Source organism: Callionymus lyra, unplaced genomic scaffold, assembly GCF_982586985.1.
Source record: "Callionymus lyra unplaced genomic scaffold, fCalLyr1.hap1.1 HAP1_SCAFFOLD_135, whole genome shotgun sequence".
In the NCBI taxonomy this organism is placed as follows: Eukaryota; Metazoa; Chordata; class Actinopteri; order Syngnathiformes; family Callionymidae; genus Callionymus; species Callionymus lyra.
Window position 1 is genome coordinate 25,001 of NW_028258610.1, and position 10,000 is coordinate 35,000.

The 10,000-nt window shown below is 60.2% G+C and overlaps 1 non-coding gene across 1 annotated transcript; it reads left to right on the forward strand.

Moving 5' to 3' along the window:
* Positions 1 to 2,343: 2,343 nt before the first annotated feature.
* Positions 2,344 to 2,462, forward strand: LOC148058166 (5S ribosomal RNA). The gene has a single exon (XR_015710101.1). It is a non-coding gene; the product is annotated as a 5S ribosomal RNA (ribosomal RNA).
* Positions 2,463 to 10,000: the final 7,538 nt, after the last annotated feature.

The following is a 10,000-nucleotide window of genomic DNA, read 5'->3' on the forward strand; positions in this document are numbered from 1 at the left end:
AAACACTTTGCTCTTTTTTTTCCCTCTCCCAACCAGGGGGCCTGGGGAGCCTCCTCCTGCGGGGATGGGGAACCAGGGGCCTGGGGAACATTTTCAACACTTTGGGGCATTTTTAAACACTTTGCTCTTTATCCCCCTCTCCCAACCAGGGGGCCTGGGGAGCCTCCTCCTGCGGGGATGGGGAACCAGGGGCCTGGGGAACATTTTCAACACTTTGGGGCATTTTTAAACACTTTGCTCTTTTTTTCCCCTCTCCCAACCAGGGGGCCTGGGGAGCCTCCTCCTGCGGGGATGGGGAACCAGGGGCCTGGGGAACATTTTCAACACTTTGGGGCATTTTTAAACACTTTGCTCTTTTTCCCCCTCTCCCAACCAGGGGGCCTGGGGAGCCTCCTCCTGCGGGGATGGGGAACCAGGGGCCTGGGGAACATTTTCAACACTTTGGGGCATTTTTAAACACTTTGCTCTTTTTCCCCCTCTCCCAACCAGGGGGCCTGGGGAGCCTCCTCCTGCGGGGATGGGGAACCAGGGGCCTGGGGAACATTTTCAACACTTTGGGGCATTTTTAAACACTTTGCTCTTTTTCCCCCTCTCCCAACCAGGGGCCTGGGGAGCCTCCTCCTGCGGGCATGGAGAACCAGGGGGCCTGGGGAGCCTCCTCCTGCGGGGATGGGGAACCAGGGGCCTGGGGGGCCTCCTCCTGCGGGGATGGAGAACCAGGGGGCCTGGGGAGCCTCCTCCTGCGGGCATAGAGAACCAGGGGGCCTGGGGAGCCTCCTCCTGCGGGCATGGGGAACCAGGGGGCCTGGGGAGCCTCCTCCTGCGGTGATGGGGAACCATTGGGCCTGGGGAGCCTCCTCCTGCACCAGGGGGCCTGGGGAGCCTCCTCCTGCGGGGATGGGGAACCAGGGGGCCTGGGGAGCCTCCTCCTGCGGGGATGGAGAACCAGGGGGCCTGGGGAGCCTCCTCCTGCGGTCATGGAGAACCAGGGGGCCTGGGGAGCCTCCTCCTGCGGGCATGGAGAACCAGGGGCCTGGGGAGCCTCCTCATGCGGGGATGGAGAACCAGGGGGCCTGGGGAGCCTCCTCCTGCGGGCATGGAGAACCAGGGGGCCTGGGGAGCCTCCTCCTGCGGGGATGGGGAACCAGGGGCCTGGGGGGCCTCCTCCTGCGGGGATGGAGAACCAGGGGGCCTGGGGAGCCTCCTCCTGCGGGGATGGAGAACCAGGGGGCCTGGGGAGCCTCCTCCTGCGGGGATGGAGAACCAGGGGGCCTGGGGAGCCTCCTCCTGCGGGGATGGAGAACCAGGGGGCCTGGGGAGCCTCCTCCTGCGGGGATGGAGAACCAGGGGGCCTGGGGAGCCTCCTCCTGCGGGCATGGAGAACCAGGGGGCCTGGGGAGCCTCCTCCTGCGGGGATGGAGAACCAGGGCGCCTGGGGAGCCTCCTCCTGCGGGGATGGGGAACCAGGGGGCCTGGGGAGCCTCCTCCTGCACCAGGGGGCCTGGGGAGCCTCCTCCTGCGGGGATGGGGAACCAGGGGGCCTGGGGAGCCTCCTCCTGCGGTGATGGGGAACCATGGGGCCTGGGGAGCCTCCTCCTGCGGGGATGGGGAACCAGGGGGCCTGGGGAGCCTCCTCCTGCGGGCATGGAGAACCAGGGGGCCTGGGGAGCCTCCTCCTGCGGGGATGGGGAACCAGGGGGCCTGGGGAGCCTCCTCCTGCACCAGGGGGCCTGGGGAGCCTCCTCCTGCGGGGATGGGGAACCAGGGGGCCTGGGGAGCCTCCTCCTGCGGTGATGGGGAACCATGGGGCCTGGGGAGCCTCCTCCTGCGGGGATGGGGAACCAGGGGGCCTGGGGAGCCTCCTCCTGCGGTGATGGGGAACCATGGGGCCTGGGGAGCCTCCTCCTGCGGGGATGGAGAAGCAGGGGGCCTGGGGAGCCTCCTCCTGCGGGCATAGAGAACCAGGGGGCCTGGGGAGCCTCCTCCTGCGGGCATGGGGAACCAGGGGGCCTGGGGAGCCTCCTCCTGCGGTGATGGGGAACCATTGGGCCTGGGGAGCCTCCTCCTGCACCAGGGGGCCTGGGGAGCCTCCTCCTGCGGGGATGGGGAACCAGGGGGCCTGGGGAGCCTCCTCCTGCGGGGATGGGGAACCAGGGGCCTGGGGAGCCTCCTCCTGCACCAGGGGGCCTGGGGAGCCTCCTCCTGCACCAGGGGGCCTGGGGAGCCTCCTCCTGCGGGGATGGGGAACCAGGGGGCCTGGGGAGCCTCCTCCTGCGGGGATGGGGAACCAGGGGCCTGGGGAACATTTTCAACACTTTGGGGCATTTCACAAGCGCTTCCCTCGCTTACGGCCACACCACCCTGAATGAGCCCGATCTCGTCTGATCTCGGAAGCCAAGCAGGGTCGGGCCCAGTTAGTACTTGGATGGGAGACCGCCTGGGAATACTGGGTGCTGTAAGCATTTTTTTTTGCCATTATTTGTGGGTAGAAAAGTGAGAAAAGTGACCTAAAATAGAACCGGGACTAGGCGGCAGTTCCCCCCACCAGGCGGCGGCATTTGGGGCATTATTTGTGGGTAAGAAAGTGAGAAAAGTGACCTAAAATAGAACCGGGACTAGGCGGCAGTTCCCCCCACCAGGCGGCGGCATTTGGGGCATTATTTGTGGGTCAGAAAGTGAGAAAAGTGACCTAAAATAGAACCGGGACTAGGCGGCAGTTCCCCCCACCAGGCGGCGGCATTTGAGGCATTATTTGTGGGTCAGAAAGTGAGAAAAGTGACCTAAAATAGAACCGGGACTAGGCGGCAGTTCCCCCCACCAGGCGGCGGCATTTGGGGCATTATTTGTGGGTCAGAAAGTGAGAAAAGTGACCTAAAATAGAACCGGGACTAGGCGGCAGTTCCCCCCACCAGGCGGCGGCATTTGGGGCATTATTTGTGGGTCAGAAAGTGAGAAAAGTGACCTAAAATAGAACCGGGACTAGGCGGCAGTTCCCCCCACCAGGCGGCGGCATTTGAGGCATTATTTGTGGGTCAGAAAGTGAGAAAAGTGACCTAAAATAGAACCGGGACTAGGCGGCAGTTCCCCCCACCAGGCGGCGGCATTTGGGGCATTATTTGTGGGTCAGAAAGTGAGAAAAGTGACCTAAAATAGAACCGGGACTAGGCGGCAGTTCCCCCCACCAGGCGGCGGCATTTGGGGCATTATTTGTGGGTCAGAAAGTGAGAAAAGGGACCTAAAATAGAACCGGGACTAGGCGGCAGTTCCCCCCACCAGGCGGCGGCATTTGGGGCATTATTTGTGGGTCAGAAAGTGAGAAAAGTGACCTAAAATAGAACCGGGACTAGGCGGCAGTTCCCCCCACCAGGCGGCGGCATTTGGGGCATTATTTGTGGGTCAGAAAGTGAGAAAAGTGACCTAAAATAGAACCGGGACTAGGCGGCAGTTCCCCCCACCAGGCGGCGGCATTTGGGGCATTATTTGTGGGTCAGAAAGTGAGAAAAGTGACCTAAAATAGAACCGGGACTAGGCGGCAGTTCCCCCCACCAGGCGGCGGCATTTGGGGCATTATTTGTGGGTCAGAAAGTGAGAAAAGTGACCTAAAATAGAACCGGGACTAGGCGGCAGTTCCCCCCACCAGGCGGCGGCATTTGGGGCATTATTTGTGGGTCAGAAAGTGAGAAAAGTGACCTAAAATAGAACCGGTGCAGGCGGCATGTTCCCCCACCAGATGGCGGCATTTGGGGACCCGTAGTGTGGGCAGAAAACTCACCAAAGTGACTTAAAATAGAACCGGTGCAGGCGGCATGTTCCCCCACCAGATGGCGGCATTTGGGGACCCGTAGTGTGGGTAGAAAACTCACCAAAGTGACTTAAAATAGAACCGGTGCAGGCGGCATGTTCCCCCACCAGATGGCGGCATTTGGGGACCCGTAGTGTGGGTAGAAAACTCACCAAAGTGACTTAAAATAGAACCGGTGCAGGCGGCATGTTCCCCCACCAGATGGCGGCATTTGGGGACCCGTAGTGTGGGCAGAAAACTCACCAAAGTGACTTAAAATAGAACCGGTGCAGGCGGCATGTTCCCCCACCAGATGGCGGCATTTGGGGAGCCGTAGTGTGGGCAGAAAACTCACCAAAGTGACTTAAAATAGAACCGGTGCAGGCGGCATGTTCCCCCACCAGATGGCGGCATTTGGGGACCCGTAGTGTGGGCAGAAAACTCACCAAAGTGACTTAAAATAGAACCGGTGCAGGCGGCATGTTCCCCCACCAGATGGCGGCATTTGGGGAGCCGTAGTGTGGGCAGAAAACTCACCAAAGTGACTTAAAATAGAACCGGTGCAGGCGGCATGTTCCCCCACCAGATGGCGGCATTTGGGGACCCGTAGTGTGGGCAGAAAACTCACCAAAGTGACTTAAAATAGAACCGGTGCAGGCGGCATGTTCCCCCACCAGATGGCGGCATTTGGGGACATGCAGTGTGGGTAGAAAACTCACCAAAGTGTCCTAAAATAGAACCGGGACCAGGGGGCCTCTTCCCCCACCAGGTGGCGGGCTTGGGGGGCTTGGTTTCCGGGTAGAAAACTCACCAAAGTGTCCTAAAATAGAACCGGGACCAGGGGGCATGCTCCCCCACCAGGCGGCGGGCTTGGGGGGCTTGGTTTGCGGGTAGAAAACTCACCAAAGTGACCTAAAATAGAACCGGGCTAGGCGGCATGTTCCCCCACCAGGCGGCGGGCTTGGGGGGCTTGGTTTGCGGGTAGAAAACTCACCAAAGTGTCCTAAAATAGAACCGGGACCAGGGGGCATGTTCCCCCACCAGGCGGCGGGCTTGGGGGGCTTGGTTTGCGGGTAGAAAACTCACCAAAGTGTCCTAAAATAGAACCGGGACCAGGGGGCATGTTCCCCCACCAGGCGGCGGGCTTGGGGGGCTTGGTTTGCGGGTAGAAAACTCACCAAAGTGTCCTAAAATAGAACCGGGACCAGGGGGCCTCTTCCCCCACCAGGCGGCGGGCTTGGGGGGCTTGGTTTGCGGGTAGAAAACTCACCAAAGTGACCTAAAATAGAACCGGGACCAGGGGGCCTCTTCCCCCACCAGGCGGCGGGCTTGGGGGGCTTGGTTTGCGGGTAGAAAACTCACCAAAGTGTCCTAAAATAGAACCGGGACCAGGGGGCCTCTTCCCCCACCAGGCGGCGGGCTTGGGGGGCTTGGTTTGCGGGTAGAAAACTCACCAAAGTGACCTAAAATAGAACCGGGCTAGGCGGCATGTTCCCCCACCAGGCGGCGGGCTTGGGGGGCTTGGTTTGCGGGTAGAAAACTCACCAAAGTGTCCTAAAATAGAACCGGGACCAGGGGGCATGTTCCCCCACCAGGCGGCGGGCTTGGGGGGCTTGGTTTGCGGGTAGAAAACTCACCAAAGTGTCCTAAAATAGAACCGGGACCAGGGGGCATCTTCCCCCACCAGGCGGCGGGCTTGGGGGGCTTGGTTTGCGGGTAGAAAACTCACCAAAGTGTCCTAAAATAGAACCGGGACCAGGGGGCCTCTTCCCCCACCAGGCGGCGGGCTTGGGGGGCTTGGTTTGCGGGTAGAAAACTCACCAAAGTGACCTAAAATAGAACCGGGCCAGGCGGCATGCTCCCCCACCAGGCGGCGGGCTTGGGGGGCTTGGTTTGCGGGTAGAAAACTCACCAAAGTATCGGCAAAATAGAACCAGGGAAGGGGGGGATGTCGGTCACAAGGTGCCCGAGTCAGAGAACCAGGAAAACGGACATAAATCCAGAAAACCTCGGTGTCTGACTGCTCCTCAAAAAGTGGTCTTTTTGATGTCACGAGCGCAACCACCTAGAGGTTAATGGGGAGGGATGGTGTGAGCGCAAACGGATTTTTCCTAAGTGTGACTGCTCCTCAAAAAGTGGTCTTTTTGATGTCACGAGCGCAACCACCTAGAGGTTAATGGGGAGGGATGGTGTGAGCGCAAACGGATTTTTCCTAAGTGTGACTGCTCCTCAAAAAGTGGTCTTTTTGATGTCACGAGCGCAACCACCTAGAGGTTAATAGGGAGCGAGTACAACAGGGGAGGGAGTGAATGGGCTCGGACTGTGGCCGAGCCTGGTGCCTCAAAATCGGACAAGGTTGGACTGGAAGCCCGCTGAGAACTCTGGTTCTTTTGCCAGACGAAACGAATTTTTTCCGAGTGTGACTGCTCTGCAAAAAGTGGTCTTTTTGATGTCACGAGCGCAACCACCTAGAGGTTAATGGGGAGGGAGTGGAAAAAACGACAAAGTGTTGAGCTCCGGACCGGGATGGCGGGCGACTCGAGCGGTCATGCCCGACTTTGAGACACTTTGTCGCGGTCATGCGAGCGACCTCCACTGCTCCCCGGAGGTGCCCCGGACCGGGTTGGCGGGTGACTCGAGCGGTCCTGCCCGACTTTGAGACACTTTGTCGCGGTCATGCGGGCGTCCTCCGCCGGTCCCCGGAGGTGCCCCGGACCGGGTTGGCGGGTGACTCGAGCGGTCATGCCCGACTTTGAGACACTTTGTCGCGGTCATGCGGGCGACCTCCGCCGGTCCCTGGAGGTGCCCCGGACCGGGTTGGCGGGTGACTCGAGCGGTCGTGCCCGACTTTGAGACACTTTGTCGCGGTCATGCGGGCGTCCTCCGCCGGTCCCTGGAGGTGCCCCGGACCGGGTTGGCGGGTGACTCGAGCGGTCGTGCCCGACTTTGAGACACTTTGTCGCGGTCATGCGGGCGTCCTCCGCCGGTCCCTGGAGGTGCCCCGGACCGGGTTGGCGGGTGACTCGAGCGGTCGTGCCCGACTTTGAGACACTTTGTCGCGGTCATGCGGGCGTCCTCCGCCGGTCCCTGGAGGTGCCCCGGACCGGGTTGGCGGGTGACTCGAGCGGTCATGCCCGACTTTGAGACACTTTGTCGCGGTCATGCGGGCGTCCTCCGCCGGTCCCTGGAGGTGCCCCGGACCGGGTTGGCGGGTGACTCGAGCGGTCGTGCCCGACTTTGAGACACTTTGTCGCGGTCATGCGGGCGTCCTCCGCCGGTCCCTGGAGGTGCCCCGGACCGGGTTGGCGGGTGACTCGAGCGGTTGTGCCCGACTTTGAGACACTTTGTCGCGGTCATGCGGGCCTCCTCCGCCGGTCCCTGGAGGTGCCCCGGACCGGGTTGGCGGGTGACTCGAACGGTCATGACCGACTTTGAGACACTTTGTCGCGGTCATGCGGGCGTCCTCCGCCGGTCCCTGGAGGTGCCCCGGACCGGGTTGGCGGGTGACTCGAGCGGTCGTGCCCGACTTTGAGACACTTTGTCGCGGTCATGCGGGCGTCCTCCGCCGGTCCCTGGAGGTGCCCCGGACCGGGTTGGCGGGTGACTCGAGCGGTCCTGCCCGACTTTGAGACACTTTGTCGCGGTCATGCGGGCGTCCTCCGCCGGTCCCTGGAGGTGCCCCGGACCGGGTTGGCGGGTGACTCGAGCGGTCGTGCCCGACTTTGAGACACTTTGTCGCGGTCATGCGGGCGTCCTCCGCCGGTCCCTGGAGGTGCCCCGGACCGGGTTGGCGGGTGACTCGAGCGGTCGTGCCCGACTTTGAGACACTTTGTCGCGGTCATGCGGGCGTCCTCCGCCGGTCCCTGGAGGTGCCCCGGACCGGGTTGGCGGGTGACTCGAGCGGTCGTGCCCGACTTTGAGACACTTTGTCGCGGTCATGCGGGCGTCCTCCGCCGGTCCCTGGAGGTGCCCCGGACCGGGTTGGCGGGTGACTCGAGCGGTCGTGCCCGACTTTGAGACACTTTGTCGCGGTCATGCGGGCGTCCTCCGCCGGTCCCTGGAGGTGCCCCGGACCGGGTTGGCGGGTGACTCGAGCGGTCATGCCCGACTTTGAGACACTTTGCCGCGGTCATGCGGGCGACCTCCGCCGGTCCCTGGAGGTGCCCCGGACCGGGTTGGCGGGTGACTCGAGCGGTCGTGCCCGACTTTGAGACACTTTGCCGCGGTCATGCGGGCGACCTCCGCCGGTCCCTGGATGGCGGGCTCCAGTGAGGTCGGCGGGGGAAGGCTCGGGCTGAGGCCGACTTCGGTGCCTCAAAGTCGGACAAGGTTGGATTGGAAGTCCGCTGTGTTGAGGACCAGTGGCATTCGGCGGTGGAACGCTCAGAACTTGGCCGACATCGGTGCCTCAACGTCGGACAAGGTTGGAGTGGATGACCGCTGATAACTCTGGTTCTTTTGCCAGACGAAAGAAATTTTTCCCGAGTGTGACTGCTCTGAAAAAAGTGGTCTTTTTGATGTCACGAGCGCAACCACCTAGAGGTTAATAGGGAGGCACCATAACAGGAGAGGGAGTGAAAAGGCTCGGACGGTGGCCGAGCCTGGTGCCTCAAAATCGGACAAGGTTGGAGTGGATGACCGCTGAAAACTCTGGTTCTTTTGCCAGACGAAAGAAATTTTTTCCGAGTGTGACTGCTCTGCAAAAAGTGGTCTTTTTGATGTCACGAGCGCAACCACCTAGAGGTTAATAGGGAGGCACCATAACAGGAGAGGGAGTGAAAAGGCTCGGACGGTGGCCGAGCCTGGTGCCTCAAAATCGGACAAGGTTGGAGTGGATGACCGCTGAAAACTCTGGTTCTTTTGCCAGACGAAAGAAATTTTTCCCGAGTGTGACTGCTCTGCAAAAAGTGGTCTTTTTGATGTCACGAGCGCAACCACCTAGAGGTTAATAGGGAGGCACCATAACAGGAGAGGGAGTGAAAAGGCTCGGAGGGTGGCCGAGCCTGGTGCCTCAAAGTCGGACAAGGTTGGAGTGGATGACCGCTGAAAACTCTGGTTCTTTTGCCAGACGAAAGAAATTTTTTTCCGAGTGTGACTGCTCTGCAAAAAGTGGTCTTTTTGATGTCACGAGCGCAACCACCTAGAGGTTAATAGGGAGGCACCATAACAGGAGAGGGAGTGAAAAGGCTCGGAGGGTGGCCGAGCCTGGTGCCTCAAAATCGGACAAGGTTGGAGTGGATGACCGCTGAAAACTCTGGTTCTTTTGCCTGACGAAAGACATTTTTTCCGAGTGTGACTGCTCTGCAAAAAGTGGTCTTTTTGATGTCACGAGCGCAACCACCTAGAGGTTAATAGGGAGGCACCATAACAGGAGAGGGAGTGAAAAGGCTCGGAGGGTGGCCGAGCCTGGTGCCTCAAAATCGGACAAGGTTGGAGTGGATGACCGCGGAGAACTCTGGTTCTTTTGCCAGACGAAAGAAATTTTTTCCGAGTGTGACTGCTCTGCAAAAAGTGGTCTTTTTGATGTCACGAGCGCAACCACCTAGAGGTTAATAGGGAGGCACCATAACAGGAGAGGGAGTGAAAAGGCTCGGAGGGTGGCCGAGCCTGGTGCCTCAAAATCGGACAAGGTTGGAGTGGATGGCCGCGGAGAACTCTGGTTCTTTTGCCAGACGAAAGAATTTTTTTCCGAGTGTGACTGCTCCTCAAAAAGTGGTCTTTTTGATGTCACGAGCGCAACCACCTAGAGGTTAATAGGGAGGCACCATAACAGGAGAGGGAAGGAAAGGGCTCGGAGGGTGGCCGAGCCTGGTGCCTCAAAATCGGACAAGGTTGGAGTGGATGGCCGCGGAGAACTCTGGTTCTTTTGCCAGACGAAAGAAATTTTTTCCGAGTGTGACTGCTCTGCAAAAAGTGGTCTTTTTGATGTCACGAGCGCAACCACCTAGAGGTTAATAGGGAGGCACCATAACAGGAGAGGGAAGGAAAAGGCTCGGAGGGTGGCCGAGCCTGGTGCCTCAAAGTCGGACAAGGTTGGAGTGGATGGCCGCGGAGAACTCTGGTTCTTTTGCCTGACGAAAGAAATTTTTTCCGAGTGTGACTGCTCCTCAAAAAGTGGTCTTTTTGATGTCACGAGCGCAACCACCTAGAGGTTAATAGGGAGGCACCATAACAGGAGAGGGAAGGAAAGGGCTCGGAGGGTGGCCGAGCCTGGTGCCT